At 49.9% G+C, this 15,395-nt stretch overlaps 13 non-coding genes across 13 annotated transcripts; all 13 read right to left on the bottom strand.

The window, feature by feature from the left end:
- Positions 1 to 492: 492 nt before the first annotated feature.
- Positions 493 to 611, bottom strand: LOC124587368. Its single transcript, XR_006975476.1, has one exon. It is a non-coding gene; the product is annotated as a 5S ribosomal RNA (ribosomal RNA).
- Positions 612 to 1,652: 1,041 nt separating this feature from the next.
- On the bottom strand, positions 1,653 to 1,771 carry LOC124587367. Its single transcript, XR_006975475.1, has one exon. It is a non-coding gene; the product is annotated as a 5S ribosomal RNA (ribosomal RNA).
- A 1,041-nt stretch (positions 1,772 to 2,812) lies between these two features.
- LOC124587366 lies at positions 2,813 to 2,931 on the bottom strand. Its single transcript, XR_006975474.1, has one exon. It is a non-coding gene; the product is annotated as a 5S ribosomal RNA (ribosomal RNA).
- Positions 2,932 to 3,967: 1,036 nt separating this feature from the next.
- LOC124587365 lies at positions 3,968 to 4,086 on the bottom strand. Its single transcript, XR_006975473.1, has one exon. It is a non-coding gene; the product is annotated as a 5S ribosomal RNA (ribosomal RNA).
- A 1,041-nt stretch (positions 4,087 to 5,127) lies between these two features.
- On the bottom strand, positions 5,128 to 5,246 carry LOC124587364. Its single transcript, XR_006975472.1, has one exon. It is a non-coding gene; the product is annotated as a 5S ribosomal RNA (ribosomal RNA).
- Positions 5,247 to 6,285: 1,039 nt separating this feature from the next.
- LOC124587363 lies at positions 6,286 to 6,404 on the bottom strand. The gene has a single exon (XR_006975471.1). It is a non-coding gene; the product is annotated as a 5S ribosomal RNA (ribosomal RNA).
- Positions 6,405 to 7,444: 1,040 nt separating this feature from the next.
- On the bottom strand, positions 7,445 to 7,563 carry LOC124587362. Its single transcript, XR_006975470.1, has one exon. It is a non-coding gene; the product is annotated as a 5S ribosomal RNA (ribosomal RNA).
- A 1,036-nt stretch (positions 7,564 to 8,599) lies between these two features.
- Positions 8,600 to 8,718, bottom strand: LOC124587336. Its single transcript, XR_006975447.1, has one exon. It is a non-coding gene; the product is annotated as a 5S ribosomal RNA (ribosomal RNA).
- A 1,028-nt stretch (positions 8,719 to 9,746) lies between these two features.
- On the bottom strand, positions 9,747 to 9,865 carry LOC124587361. Its single transcript, XR_006975469.1, has one exon. It is a non-coding gene; the product is annotated as a 5S ribosomal RNA (ribosomal RNA).
- Positions 9,866 to 10,894: 1,029 nt separating this feature from the next.
- On the bottom strand, positions 10,895 to 11,013 carry LOC124587358. The gene has a single exon (XR_006975467.1). It is a non-coding gene; the product is annotated as a 5S ribosomal RNA (ribosomal RNA).
- Positions 11,014 to 12,042: 1,029 nt separating this feature from the next.
- On the bottom strand, positions 12,043 to 12,161 carry LOC124587357. Its single transcript, XR_006975466.1, has one exon. It is a non-coding gene; the product is annotated as a 5S ribosomal RNA (ribosomal RNA).
- Positions 12,162 to 13,183: 1,022 nt separating this feature from the next.
- On the bottom strand, positions 13,184 to 13,302 carry LOC124587356. Its single transcript, XR_006975465.1, has one exon. It is a non-coding gene; the product is annotated as a 5S ribosomal RNA (ribosomal RNA).
- A 1,022-nt stretch (positions 13,303 to 14,324) lies between these two features.
- LOC124587355 lies at positions 14,325 to 14,443 on the bottom strand. The gene has a single exon (XR_006975464.1). It is a non-coding gene; the product is annotated as a 5S ribosomal RNA (ribosomal RNA).
- Positions 14,444 to 15,395: the final 952 nt, after the last annotated feature.

The following is a 15,395-nucleotide window of genomic DNA, read 5'->3' as shown; positions in this document are numbered from 1 at the left end:
TCGCCTCGCCTCGCCTCGCCTCGCCTCAGACGAGGTGTTTGCGTAATTTGCAGTGCATTCGCACCATTCCTGTCCCTGTCCCCGTCCCGACTTGTCCCGACTTTGCTCGACTGCCGCTCGCTGCCGCTCGGGTCGTGGCCCATATAACAGCGCAAGCACAAGAAACGTCTGCAGGAGATGACGAGACGAGACGAGTCGACTAAGGAATAAATGTATAATTACATATCGAAGTAGGAATTGTACACCGCTATACAACAACAGGCGCTGACGTATTTCAGAACACATCTGCCGATTCGTACTGTTTTGTCGTTTTCAAAGACTTCCTGGCGAACTTGGTTAGCACATTCTCCCTCAAACTGAGATATTTACTGCAATTTCGCACCTTATGGTCATTACAGTAGATTAAAATGCTTAAGCAAGAATCTTTGTCACAACAGAACGGTGGTATGGAAAGAAGGCGGTATAAAAAAAAAAAAAAAGTAAATGAAAGGGAGCCAACAGCACGTGGTGTTCCCAGGTGGTCACCCATCCAAGTACTAACCACGCCCGATGTTGCTTAACTTCGGTGATCGGACGAGAACCGGTGTACTCAACATGGTATGGCCGTTGGGGCCCAGATGATGTAGGCGCATGGCGGAATTCGCATTCGGTTCTTATCCCAACACACACAAAATCACACTTTTCGGTCGAAAGCAGCCGCATTCTTTTTTATTGACAATTTGTCACGTTGGCGCGAACGCAATCCTGAGTTCCAAAACTTATGAGCCGGAAGGACGCGCTTCGTGTATTTTTTTTTTTTTTGTTGTTGTGAGATTTATAAATTTATTTATTAACATTACATCGTTACAAGCTAACAACTTTACAACATAAAACACGAACAGAATTGTAATTGTAAGCACTTCCTTCCGCAATCCGACGTGCCAGCAGAGCGACTGCCGAATTAGCGGGCGCGCCGCCGTGTGTGTGAGACGCGCAGCTTCTCGTTGCACCTCCTGTCATCCGCTTGGCGCGTGCAGCCTTCGACACTCGCGGAAGACGCATCTTGTCCCTGGTGTCCAGCGCAGGAGGGCTGGCGCGCGGCCGACCGGCGTATGGCCTGTGCGGGGTGTGGCAGAGTGTTGTTGGAGGGCGCCACTGCTGGCGATGTGAGCTTCTTCGCCTCGCCTCGCCTCGCCTCGCCTCGCCTCAGACGAGGTGTTTGCGTAATTTGCAGTGCATTCGCACCATTCCTGTCCCTGTCCCCGTCCCGACTTGTCCCGACTTTGCTCGACTGCCGCTCGCTGCCGCTCGGGTCGTGGCCCATATAACAGCGCAAGCACAAGAAACGTCTGCAGGAGATGACGAGACGAGACGAGTCGACTAAGGAATAAATGTATAATTACATATCGAAGTAGGAATTGTACACCGCTATACAACAACAGGCGCTGACGTATTTCAGAACACATCTGCCGATTCGTACTGTTTTGTCGTTTTCAAAGACTTCCTGGCGAACTTGGTTAGCACATTCTCCCTCAAACTGAGATATTTACTGCAATTTCGCACCTTATGGTCATTACAGTAGATTAAAATGCTTAAGCAAGAATCTTTGTCACAACAGAACGGTGGTATGGAAAGAAGGCGGTATAAAAAAAAAAAAAAAGTAAATGAAAGGGAGCCAACAGCACGTGGTGTTCCCAGGTGGTCACCCATCCAAGTACTAACCACGCCCGATGTTGCTTAACTTCGGTGATCGGACGAGAACCGGTGTACTCAACATGGTATGGCCGTTGGGGCCCAGATGATGTAGGCGCATGGCGGAATTCGCATTCGGTTCTTATCCCAACACACACAAAATCACACTTTTCGGTCGAAAGCAGCCGCATTCTTTTTTATTGACAATTTGTCACGTTGGCGCGAACGCAATCCTGAGTTCCAAAACTTATGAGCCGGAAGGACGCGCTTCGTGTATTTTTTTTTTTTTTGTTGTTGTGAGATTTATAAATTTATTTATTAACATTACATCGTTACAAGCTAACAACTTTACAACATAAAACACGAACAGAATTGTAATTGTAAGCACTTCCTTCCGCAATCCGACGTGCCAGCAGAGCGACTGCCGAATTAGCGGGCGCGCCGCCGTGTGTGTGAGACGCGCAGCTTCTCGTTGCACCTCCTGTCATCCGCTTGGCGCGTGCAGCCTTCGACACTCGCGGAAGACGCATCTTGTCCCTGGTGTCCAGCGCAGGAGGGCTGGCGCGCGGCCGACCGGCGTATGGCCTGTGCGGGGTGTGGCAGAGTGTTGTTGGAGGGCGCCACTGCTGGCGATGTGAGCTTCTTCGCCTCGCCTCGCCTCGCCTCGCCTCGCCTCAGACGAGGTGTTTGCGTAATTTGCAGTGCATTCGCACCATTCCTGTCCCTGTCCCCGTCCCGACTTGTCCCGACTTTGCTCGACTGCCGCTCGCTGCCGCTCGGGTCGTGGCCCATATAACAGCGCAAGCACAAGAAACGTCTGCAGGAGATGACGAGACGAGACGAGTCGACTAAGGAATAAATGTATAATTACATATCGAAGTAGGAATTGTACACCGCTATACAACAACAGGCGCTGACGTATTTCAGAACACATCTGCCGATTCGTACTGTTTTGTCGTTTTCAAAGACTTCCTGGCGAACTTGGTTAGCACATTCTCCCTCAAACTGAGATATTTACTGCAATTTCGCACCTTATGGTCATTACAGTAGATTAAAATGCTTAAGCAAGAATCTTTGTCACAACAGAACGGTGGTATGGAAAGAAGGCGGTATAAAAAAAAAAAAAAAGTAAATGAAAGGGAGCCAACAGCACGTGGTGTTCCCAGGTGGTCACCCATCCAAGTACTAACCACGCCCGATGTTGCTTAACTTCGGTGATCGGACGAGAACCGGTGTACTCAACATGGTATGGCCGTTGGGGCCCAGATGATGTAGGCGCATGGCGGAATTCGCATTCGGTTCTTATCCCAACACACACAAAATCACACTTTTCGGTCGAAAGCAGCCGCATTCTTTTTTATTGACAATTTGTCACGTTGGCGCGAACGCAATCCTGAGTTCCAAAACTTATGAGCCGGAAGGACGCGCTTCGTGTATTTTTTTTTTTTTTGTTGTTGTGAGATTTATAAATTTATTTATTAACATTACATCGTTACAAGCTAACAACTTTACAACATAAAACACGAACAGAATTGTAATTGTAAGCACTTCCTTCCGCAATCCGACGTGCCAGCAGAGCGACTGCCGAATTAGCGGGCGCGCCGCCGTGTGTGTGAGACGCGCAGCTTCTCGTTGCACCTCCTGTCATCCGCTTGGCGCGTGCAGCCTTCGACACTCGCGGAAGACGCATCTTGTCCCTGGTGTCCAGCGCAGGAGGGCTGGCGCGCGGCCGACCGGCGTATGGCCTGTGCGGGGTGTGGCAGAGTGTTGTTGGAGGGCGCCACTGCTGGCGATGTGAGCTTCTTCGCCTCGCCTCGCCTCGCCTCGCCTCGCCTCAGACGAGGTGTTTGCGTAATTTGCAGTGCATTCGCACCATTCCTGTCCCTGTCCCCGTCCCGACTTGTCCCGACTTTGCTCGACTGCCGCTCGCTGCCGCTCGGGTCGTGGCCCATATAACAGCGCAAGCACAAGAAACGTCTGCAGGAGATGACGAGACGAGACGAGTCGACTAAGGAATAAATGTATAATTACATATCGAAGTAGGAATTGTACACCGCTATACAACAACAGGCGCTGACGTATTTCAGAACACATCTGCCGATCTGTTTTGTCGTTTTCAAAGACTTCCTGGCGAACTTGGTTAGCACATTCTCCCTCAAACTGAGATATTTACTGCAATTTCGCACCTTATGGTCATTACAGTAGATTAAAATGCTTAAGCAAGAATCTTTGTCACAACAGAACGGTGGTATGGAAAGAAGGCGGTATAAAAAAAAAAAAAAAGTAAATGAAAGGGAGCCAACAGCACGTGGTGTTCCCAGGTGGTCACCCATCCAAGTACTAACCACGCCCGATGTTGCTTAACTTCGGTGATCGGACGAGAACCGGTGTACTCAACATGGTATGGCCGTTGGGGCCCAGATGATGTAGGCGCATGGCGGAATTCGCATTCGGTTCTTATCCCAACACACACAAAATCACACTTTTCGGTCGAAAGCAGCCGCATTCTTTTTTATTGACAATTTGTCACGTTGGCGCGAACGCAATCCTGAGTTCCAAAACTTATGAGCCGGAAGGACGCGCTTCGTGTATTTTTTTTTTTTTGTTGTTGTGAGATTTATAAATTTATTTATTAACATTACATCGTTACAAGCTAACAACTTTACAACATAAAACACGAACAGAATTGTAATTGTAAGCACTTCCTTCCGCAATCCGACGTGCCAGCAGAGCGACTGCCGAATTAGCGGGCGCGCCGCCGTGTGTGTGAGACGCGCAGCTTCTCGTTGCACCTCCTGTCATCCGCTTGGCGCGTGCAGCCTTCGACACTCGCGGAAGACGCATCTTGTCCCTGGTGTCCAGCGCAGGAGGGCTGGCGCGCGGCCGACCGGCGTATGGCCTGTGCGGGGTGTGGCAGAGTGTTGTTGGAGGGCGCCACTGCTGGCGATGTGAGCTTCTTCGCCTCGCCTCGCCTCGCCTCGCCTCGCCTCAGACGAGGTGTTTGCGTAATTTGCAGTGCATTCGCACCATTCCTGTCCCTGTCCCCGTCCCGACTTGTCCCGACTTTGCTCGACTGCCGCTCGCTGCCGCTCGGGTCGTGGCCCATATAACAGCGCAAGCACAAGAAACGTCTGCAGGAGATGACGAGACGAGACGAGTCGACTAAGGAATAAATGTATAATTACATATCGAAGTAGGAATTGTACACCGCTATACAACAACAGGCGCTGACGTATTTCAGAACACATCTGCCGATTCGTACTGTTTTGTCGTTTTCAAAGACTTCCTGGCGAACTTGGTTAGCACATTCTCCCTCAAACTGAGATATTTACTGCAATTTCGCACCTTATGGTCATTACAGTAGATTAAAATGCTTAAGCAAGAATCTTTGTCACAACAGAACGGTGGTATGGAAAGAAGGCGGTATAAAAAAAAAAAAAAAAGTAAATGAAAGGGAGCCAACAGCACGTGGTGTTCCCAGGTGGTCACCCATCCAAGTACTAACCACGCCCGATGTTGCTTAACTTCGGTGATCGGACGAGAACCGGTGTACTCAACATGGTATGGCCGTTGGGGCCCAGATGATGTAGGCGCATGGCGGAATTCGCATTCGGTTCTTATCCCAACACACACAAAATCACACTTTTCGGTCGAAAGCAGCCGCATTCTTTTTTATTGACAATTTGTCACGTTGGCGCGAACGCAATCCTGAGTTCCAAAACTTATGAGCCGGAAGGACGCGCTTCGTGTATTTTTTTTTTTTGTTGTTGTGAGATTTATAAATTTATTTATTAACATTACATCGTTACAAGCTAACAACTTTACAACATAAAACACGAACAGAATTGTAATTGTAAGCACTTCCTTCCGCAATCCGACGTGCCAGCAGAGCGACTGCCGAATTAGCGGGCGCGCCGCCGTGTGTGTGAGACGCGCAGCTTCTCGTTGCACCTCCTGTCATCCGCTTGGCGCGTGCAGCCTTCGACACTCGCGGAAGACGCATCTTGTCCCTGGTGTCCAGCGCAGGAGGGCTGGCGCGCGGCCGACCGGCGTATGGCCTGTGCGGGGTGTGGCAGAGTGTTGTTGGAGGGCGCCACTGCTGGCGATGTGAGCTTCTTCGCCTCGCCTCGCCTCGCCTCGCCTCGCCTCAGACGAGGTGTTTGCGTAATTTGCAGTGCATTCGCACCATTCCTGTCCCTGTCCCCGTCCCGACTTGTCCCGACTTTGCTCGACTGCCGCTCGCTGCCGCTCGGGTCGTGGCCCATATAACAGCGCAAGCACAAGAAACGTCTGCAGGAGATGACGAGACGAGACGAGTCGACTAAGGAATAAATGTATAATTACATATCGAAGTAGGAATTGTACACCGCTATACAACAACAGGCGCTGACGTATTTCAGAACACATCTGCCGATTCGTACTGTTTTGTCGTTTTCAAAGACTTCCTGGCGAACTTGGTTAGCACATTCTCCCTCAAACTGAGATATTTACTGCAATTTCGCACCTTATGGTCATTACAGTAGATTAAAATGCTTAAGCAAGAATCTTTGTCACAACAGAACGGTGGTATGGAAAGAAGGCGGTATAAAAAAAAAAAAAAAGTAAATGAAAGGGAGCCAACAGCACGTGGTGTTCCCAGGTGGTCACCCATCCAAGTACTAACCACGCCCGATGTTGCTTAACTTCGGTGATCGGACGAGAACCGGTGTACTCAACATGGTATGGCCGTTGGGGCCCAGATGATGTAGGCGCATGGCGGAATTCGCATTCGGTTCTTATCCCAACACACACAAAATCACACTTTTCGGTCGAAAGCAGCCGCATTCTTTTTTATTGACAATTTGTCACGTTGGCGCGAACGCAATCCTGAGTTCCAAAACTTATGAGCCGGAAGGACGCGCTTCGTGTATTTTTTTTTTTTGTTGTTGTGAGATTTATAAATTTATTTATTAACATTACATCGTTACAAGCTAACAACTTTACAACATAAAACACGAACAGAATTGTAATTGTAAGCACTTCCTTCCGCAATCCGACGTGCCAGCAGAGCGACTGCCGAATTAGCGGGCGCGCCGCCGTGTGTGTGAGACGCGCAGCTTCTCGTTGCACCTCCTGTCATCCGCTTGGCGCGTGCAGCCTTCGACACTCGCGGAAGACGCATCTTGTCCCTGGTGTCCAGCGCAGGAGGGCTGGCGCGCGGCCGACCGGCGTATGGCCTGTGCGGGGTGTGGCAGAGTGTTGTTGGAGGGCGCCACTGCTGGCGATGTGAGCTTCTTCGCCTCGCCTCGCCTCGCCTCGCCTCGCCTCAGACGAGGTGTTTGCGTAATTTGCAGTGCATTCGCACCATTCCTGTCCCTGTCCCCGTCCCGACTTGTCCCGACTTTGCTCGGCTGCCGCTCGCTGCCGCTCGGGTCGTGGCCCATATAACAGCGCAAGCACAAGAAACGTCTGCAGGAGATGACGAGACGAGACGAGACGACTAAGGAATATATTTATAATTACATATCGAAGTAGGAATTGTACACCGCTACACAACAACAGGCGCTGACGTATTTCAGAACACATCTGCCGATTCGTACTGTTTTGTCGTTTTCAAAGACTTCCTGGCGAACTTGGTTAGCACATTCTCCCTCAAACTGAGATATTTACTGCAATTTCGCACCTTATGGTCATTACAGTAGATTAAAATGCTTAAGCAAGAATCTTTGTCACAACAGAACGGTGGTATGGAAAGAAGGCGGTATAAAAAAAAAAAAAAAAGTAAATGAAAGGGAGCCAACAGCACGTGGTGTTCCCAGGTGGTCACCCATCCAAGTACTAACCACGCCCGATGTTGCTTAACTTCGGTGATCGGACGAGAACCGGTGTACTCAACATGGTATGGCCGTTGGGGCCCAGATGATGTAGGCGCATGGCGGAATTCGCATTCGGTTCTTATCCCAACACACACAAAATCACACTTTTCGGTCGAAAGCAGCCGCATTCTTTTTTATTGACAATTTGTCACGTTGGCGCGAACGCAATCCTGAGTTCCAAAACTTATGAGCCGGAAGGACGCGCTTCGTGTATTTTTTTTTTTTGTTGTTGTGAGATTTATAAATTTATTTATTAACATTACATCGTTACAAGCTAACAACTTTACAACATAAAACACGAACAGAATTGTAATTGTAAGCACTTCCTTCCGCAATCCGACGTGCCAGCAGAGCGACTGCCGAATTAGCGGGCGCGCCGCCGTGTGTGTGAGACGCGCAGCTTCTCGTTGCACCTCCTGTCATCCGCTTGGCGCGTGCAGCCTTCGACACTCGCGGAAGACGCATCTTGTCCCTGGTGTCCAGCGCAGGAGGGCTGGCGCGCGGCCGACCGGCGTATGGCCTGTGCGGGGTGTGGCAGAGTGTTGTTGGAGGGCGCCACTGCTGGCGATGTGAGCTTCTTCGCCTCGCCTCGCCTCGCCTCGCCTCGCCTCAGACGAGGTGTTTGCGTAATTTGCAGTGCATTCGCACCATTCCTGTCCCTGTCCCCGTCCCGACTTGTCCCGACTTTGCTCGGCTGCCGCTCGCTGCCGCTCGGGTCGTGGCCCATATAACAGCGCAAGCACAAGAAACGTCTGCAGGAGATGACGAGACGAGACGAGACGACTAAGGAATATATTTATAATTACATATCGAAGTAGGAATTGTACACCGCTACACAACAACAGGCGCTGACGTATTTCAGAACACATCTGCCGATTCGTACTGTTTTGTCGTTTTCAAAGACTTCCTGGCGAACTTGGTTAGCACATTCTCCCTCAAACTGAGATATTTACTGCAATTTCGCACCTTATGGTCATTACAGTAGATTAAAATGCTTAAGCAAGAATTTTTGTCACAACAGAACGGTGGTATGGAAAGAGGGCGGTATAAAAAAAAAAAAGTAAATGAAAGGGAGCCAACAGCACGTGGTGTTCCCAGGTGGTCACCCATCCAAGTACTAACCACGCCCGCTGTTGTTTAACTTCGGCGATCGGACGAGAACCGGTGTATTCAACATGGTATGGCCGTTGGCGCCCATATAATGTAGGCGCATGGAAGAATTCGCATTCGGTTCTTATCCCAACACACACAAAATCATACTTTTCGGTCGAAAGCAGCCGCATTTTTTTTTATTGACAATTCGTCACGTTAGCGCGAACGCAATCCTGAGATCCAAAACTTATGAGCCGGAAGGACGCGCTTCGTGTATTTGTTTTTTTTTTTTTGGAGATTTATGAACTTATTTATTAACATTACATCGTTACAAGCTAACAACTTTACAACATAAAACACGAACAGAATTGTAATTGTAAGCACTTCCTTCCGCAATCCGACGTGCCAGCAGAGCGACTGCCGAATTAGCGGGCGCGCCGCCGTGTGTGTGAGACGCGCAGCTTCTCGTTGCACCTCCTGTCATCCGCTTGGCGCGTGCAGCCTTCGACACTCGCGGAAGACGCATCTTGTTCCTGGTGTCCAGCGCAGGAGGGCTGGCGCGCGGCCGACCGGCGTAAGGCCTGTGCGGGGTGTGGCAGTGTCTTGTTGGAGGGCGCCACTGCTGGCGATGTGAGCTTCCTCGCCTCGCCCCGCCTCGCCTCGCCTCAGACGAGGTGTTTGCGTAATTTGCAGTGCATTCGCACCATTCCTGTCTCTGTCCCCGTCCCGACTTGTCCCGACTTTGCTCGACTGCCGCTCGCTGCCGCTCGGGTCGTGGCCCATATAACAGCGCAAGCACAAGAACCGTCTGCAGGAGATGACGAGACGAGACGAGTCGACTAAGGAATAAATTTATAATTACATATCGAAGTAGGAATTGTACACCGCTACACAACAACAGGCGCTGAAGTATTTCAGAACACATCTGCCGATTCGTACTGTTTTGTCGTTTTCAAAGACTTCCTGGCGAACTTGGTTAGCACATTCTCCCTCAAACTGAGATATTTACTGCAATTTCGCACCTTATGGTCATTACAGTAGATTAAAATGCTTAAGCAAGAATCTTTGTCACAACAGAACGGTGGTATGGAAAGAGGGCGGTATAAAAAAAAAAAGTAAATGAAAGGGAGCCAACAGCACGTGGTGTTCCCAGGTGGTCACCCATCCAAGTACTAACCACGCCCGCTGTTGTTTAACTTCGGTGATCGGACGAGAACCGGTGTATTCAACATGGTATGGCCGTTGGCGCCCATATAATGTAGGCGCATGGAAGAATTCGCATTCGGTTCTTATCCCAACACACACAAAATCATACTTTTCGGTCGAAAGCAGCCGCATTTTTTTTTATTGACAATTCGTCACGTTAGCGCGAACGCAATCCTGAGATCCAAAACTTATGAGCCGGAAGGACGCGCTTCGTGTATTTGTTTTTTTTTTTTTGGAGATTTATGAACTTATTTATTAACATTACATCGTTACAAGCTAACAACTTTACAACATAAAACACGAACAGAATTGTAATTGTAAGCACTTCCTTCCGCAATCCGACGTGCCAGCAGAGCGACTGCCGAATTAGCGGGCGCGCCGCCGTGTGTGTGAGACGCGCAGCTTCTCGTTGCACCTCCTGTCATCCGCTTGGCGCGTGCAGCCTTCGACACTCGCGGAAGACGCATCTTGTTCCTGGTGTCCAGCGCAGGAGGGCTGGCGCGCGGCCGACCGGCGTAAGGCCTGTGCGGGGTGTGGCAGTGTCTTGTTGGAGGGCGCCACTGCTGGCGATGTGAGCTTCCTCGCCTCGCCCCGCCTCGCCTCGCCTCAGACGAGGTGTTTGCGTAATTTGCAGTGCATTCGCACCATTCCTGTCTCTGTCCCCGTCCCGACTTGTCCCGACTTTGCTCGACTGCCGCTCGCTGCCGCTCGGGTCGTGGCCCATATAACAGCGCAAGCACAAGAACCGTCTGCAGGAGATGACGAGACGAGACGAGTCGACTAAGGAATAAATTTATAATTACATATCGAAGTAGGAATTGTACACCGCTACACAACAACAGGCGCTGAAGTATTTCAGAACACATCTGCCGATTCGTACTGTTTTGTCGTTTTCAAAGACTTCCTGGCGAACTTGGTTAGCACATTCTCCCTCAAACTGAGATATTTACTGCAATTTCGCACCTTATGGTCATTACAGTAGATTAAAATGCTTAAGCAAGAATCTTTGTCACAACAGAACGGTGGTATGGAAAGAGGGCGGTATAAAAAAAAAAAAGTAAATGAAAGGGAGCCAACAGCACGTGGTGTTCCCAGGTGGTCACCCATCCAAGTACTAACCACGCCCGCTGTTGTTTAACTTCGGTGATCGGACGAGAACCGGTGTATTCAACATGGTATGGCCGTTGGCGCCCATATAATGTAGGCGCATGGAAGAATTCGCATTCGGTTCTTATCCCAACACACACAAAGTCATACTTTTCGGTCGAAAGCAGCCGCATTTTTTTTTATTGACAATTCGTCACGTTAGCGCGAACGCAATCCTGAGATCCAAAACTTATGAGCCGGAAGGACGCGCTTCGTGTATTTGTTTTTTTTTTTTTGGAGATTTATGAACTTATTTATTAACATTACATCGTTACAAGCTAACAACTTTACAACATAAAACACGAACAGAATTGTAATTGTAAGCACTTCCTTCCGCAATCCGACGTGCCAGCAGAGCGACTGCCGAATTAGCGGGCGCGCCGCCGTGTGTGTGAGACGCGCAGCTTCTCGTTGCACCTCCTGTCATCCGCTTGGCGCGTGCAGCCTTCGACACTCGCGGAAGACGCATCTTGTTCCTGGTGTCCAGCGCAGGAGGGCTGGCGCGCGGCCGACCGGCGTAAGGCCTGTGCGGGGTGTGGCAGTGTCTTGTTGGAGGGCGCCACTGCTGGCGATGTGAGCTTCCTCGCCTCGCCCCGCCTCGCCTCGCCTCAGACGAGGTGTTTGCGTAATTTGCAGTGCATTCGCACCATTCCTGTCTCTGTCCCCGTCCCGACTTGTCCCGACTTTGCTCGACTGCCGCTCGCTGCCGCTCGGGTCGTGGCCCATATAACAGCGCAAGCACAAGAACCGTCTGCAGGAGATGACGAGACGAGACGAGTCGACTAAGGAATAAATTTATAATTACATATCGAAGTAGGAATTGTACACCGCTACACAACAACAGGCGCTGAAGTATTTCAGAACACATCTGCCGACTCGTACTGTTTTGTCGTTTTCAAAGACTTCCTGGCGAACTTGGTTAGCACATTCTCCCTCAAACTGAGATATTTACTGCAATTTCGCACCTTATGGTCATTACAGTAGATTAAAATGCTTAAGCAAGAATCTTTGTCACAACAGAACGGTGGTATGGAAAGAGGGCGGTATAAAAAAAAAAAAGTAAATGAAAGGGAGCCAACAGCACGTGGTGTTCCCAGGTGGTCACCCATCCAAGTACTAACCACGCCCGCTGTTGTTTAACTTCGGTGATCGGACGAGAACCGGTGTATTCAACATGGTATGGCCGTTGGCGCCCATATAATGTAGGCGCATGGAAGAATTCGCATTCGGTTCTTATCCCAACACACACAAAATCATACTTTTCGGTCGAAAGCAGCCGCATTTTTTTTTATTGACAATTCGTCACGTTAGCGCGAACGCAATCCTGAGATCCAAAACTTATGAGCCGGAAGGACGCGCTTCGTGTATTTGTTTTTTTTTTTTTGGAGATTTATGAACTTATTTATTAACATTACATCGTTACAAGCTAACAACTTTACAACATAAAACACGAACAGAATTGTAATTGTAAGCACTTCCTTCCGCAATCCGACGTGCCAGCAGAGCGACTGCCGAATTAGCGGGCGCGCCGCCGTGTGTGTGAGACGCGCAGCTTCTCGTTGCACCTCCTGTCATCCGCTTGGCGCGTGCAGCCTTCGACACTCGCGGAAGACGCATCTTGTTCCTGGTGTCCAGCGCAGGAGGGCTGGCGCGCGGCCGACCGGCGTAAGGCCTGTGCGGGGTGTGGCAGTGTCTTGTTGGAGGGCGCCACTGCTGGCGATGTGAGCTTCCTCGCCTCGCCCCGCCTCGCCTCAGACGAGGTGTTTGCGTAATTTGCAGTGCATTCGCACCATTCCTGTCTCTGTCCCCGTCCCGACTTGTCCCGACTTTGCTCGACTGCCGCTCGCTGCCGCTCGGGTCGTGGCCCATATAACAGCGCAAGCACAAGAACCGTCTGCAGGAGATGACGAGACGAGACGAGTCGACTAAGGAATAAATTTATAATTACATATCGAAGTAGGAATTGTACACCGCTACACAACAACAGGCGCTGAAGTATTTCAGAACACATCTGCCGATTCGTACTGTTTTGTCGTTTTCAAAGACTTCCTGGCGAACTTGGTTAGCACATTCTCCCTCAAACTGAGATATTTACTGCAATTTCGCACCTTATGGTCATTACAGTAGATTAAAATGCTTAAGCAAGAATCTTTGTCACAACAGAACGGTGGTATGGAAAGAGGGCGGTATAAAAAAAAAAGTAAATGAAAGGGAGCCAACAGCACGTGGTGTTCCCAGGTGGTCACCCATCCAAGTACTAACCACGCCCGCTGTTGTTTAACTTCGGTGATCGGACGAGAACCGGTGTATTCAACATGGTATGGCCGTTGGCGCCCATATAATGTAGGCGCATGGAAGAATTCGCATTCGGTTCTTATCCCAACACACACAAAATCATACTTTTCGGTCGAAAGCAGCCGCATTTTTTTTTATTGACAATTCGTCACGTTAGCGCGAACGCAATCCTGAGATCCAAAACTTATGAGCCGGAAGGACGCGCTTCGTGTATTTGTTTTTTTTTTTTTGGAGATTTATGAACTTATTTATTAACATTACATCGTTACAAGCTAACAACTTTACAACATAAAACACGAACAGAATTGTAATTGTAAGCACTTCCTTCCGCAATCCGACGTGCCAGCAGAGCGACTGCCGAATTAGCGGGCGCGCCGCCGTGTGTGTGAGACGCGCAGCTTCTCGTTGCACCTCCTGTCATCCGCTTGGCGCGTGCAGCCTTCGACACTCGCGGAAGACGCATCTTGTTCCTGGTGTCCAGCGCAGGAGGGCTGGCGCGCGGCCGACCGGCGTAAGGCCTGTGCGGGGTGTGGCAGTGTCTTGTTGGAGGGCGCCACTGCTGGCGATGTGAGCTTCCTCGCCTCGCCCCGCCTCGCCTCAGACGAGGTGTTTGCGTAATTTGCAGTGCATTCGCACCATTCCTGTCTCTGTCCCCGTCCCGACTTGTCCCGACTTTGCTCGACTGCCGCTCGCTGCCGCTCGGGTCGTGGCCCATATAACAGCGCAAGCACAAGAACCGTCTGCAGGAGATGACGAGACGAGACGAGTCGACTAAGGAATAAATTTATAATTACATATCGAAGTAGGAATTGTACACCGCTACACAACAACAGGCGCTGAAGTATTTCAGAACACATCTGCCGATTCGTACTGTTTTGTCGTTTTCAAAGACTTCCTGGCGAACTTGGTTAGCACATTCTCCCTCAAACTGAGATATTTACTGCAATTTCGCACCTTATGGTCATTACAGTAGATTAAAATGCTTAAGCAAGAATCTTTGTCACAACAGAACGGTGGTATGGAAAGAGGGCGGTATAAAAAAAAAAGTAAATGAAAGGGAGCCAACAGCACGTGGTGTTCCCAGGTGGTCACCCATCCAAGTACTAACCACGCCCGCTGTTGTTTAACTTCGGTGATCGGACGAGAACCGGTGTATTCAACATGGTATGGCCGTTGGCGCCCATATAATGTAGGCGCATGGAAGAATTCGCATTCGGTTCTTATCCCAACACACACAAAATCATACTTTTCGGTCGAAAGCAGCCGCATTTTTTTTTATTGACAATTCGTCACGTTAGCGCGAACGCAATCCTGAGATCCAAAACTTATGAGCCGGAAGGACGCGCTTCGTGTATTTGTTTTTTTTTTTTTGGAGATTTATGAACTTATTTATTAACATTACATCGTTACAAGCTAACAACTTTACAACATAAAACACGAACAGAATTGTAATTGTAAGCACTTCCTTCCGCAATCCGACGTGCCAGCAGAGCGACTGCCGAATTAGCGGGCGCGCCGCCGTGTGTGTGAGACGCGCAGCTTCTCGTTGCACCTCCTGTCATCCGCTTGGCGCGTGCAGCCTTCGACACTCGCGGAAGACGCATCTTGTTCCTGGTGTCCAGCGCAGGAGGGCTGGCGCGCGGCCGACCGGCGTAAGGCCTGTGCGGGGTGTGGCAGTGTCTTGTTGGAGGGCGCCACTGCTGGCGATGTGAGCTTCCTCGCCTCGCCCCGCCTCGCCTCAGACGAGGTGTTTGCGTAATTTGCAGTGCATTCGCACCATTCCTGTCTCTGTCCCCGTCCCGACTTGTCCCGACTTTGCTCGACTGCCGCTCGCTGCCGCTCGGGTCGTGGCCCATATAACAGCGCAAGCACAAGAACCGTCTGCAGGAGATGACGAGACGAGACGAGTCGACTAAGGAATAAATTTATAATTACATATCGAAGTAGGAATTGTACACCGCTACACAACAACAGGCGCTGAAGTATTTCAGAACACATCTGCCGATTCGTACTGTTTTGTCGTTTTCAAAGACTTCCTGGCGAACTTGGTTAGCACATTCTCCCTCAAACTGAGATATTTACTGCAATTTCGCACCTTATGGTCATTACAGTAGATTAAAATGCTTAAGC

This window comes from Schistocerca americana, unplaced genomic scaffold, assembly GCF_021461395.2.
Source record: "Schistocerca americana isolate TAMUIC-IGC-003095 unplaced genomic scaffold, iqSchAmer2.1 HiC_scaffold_599, whole genome shotgun sequence".
In the NCBI taxonomy this organism is placed as follows: Eukaryota; Metazoa; Arthropoda; class Insecta; order Orthoptera; family Acrididae; genus Schistocerca; species Schistocerca americana.
Note: the sequence above shows the minus strand (reverse complement) of the source record. Positions and strands in the feature narration are given on the sequence as shown.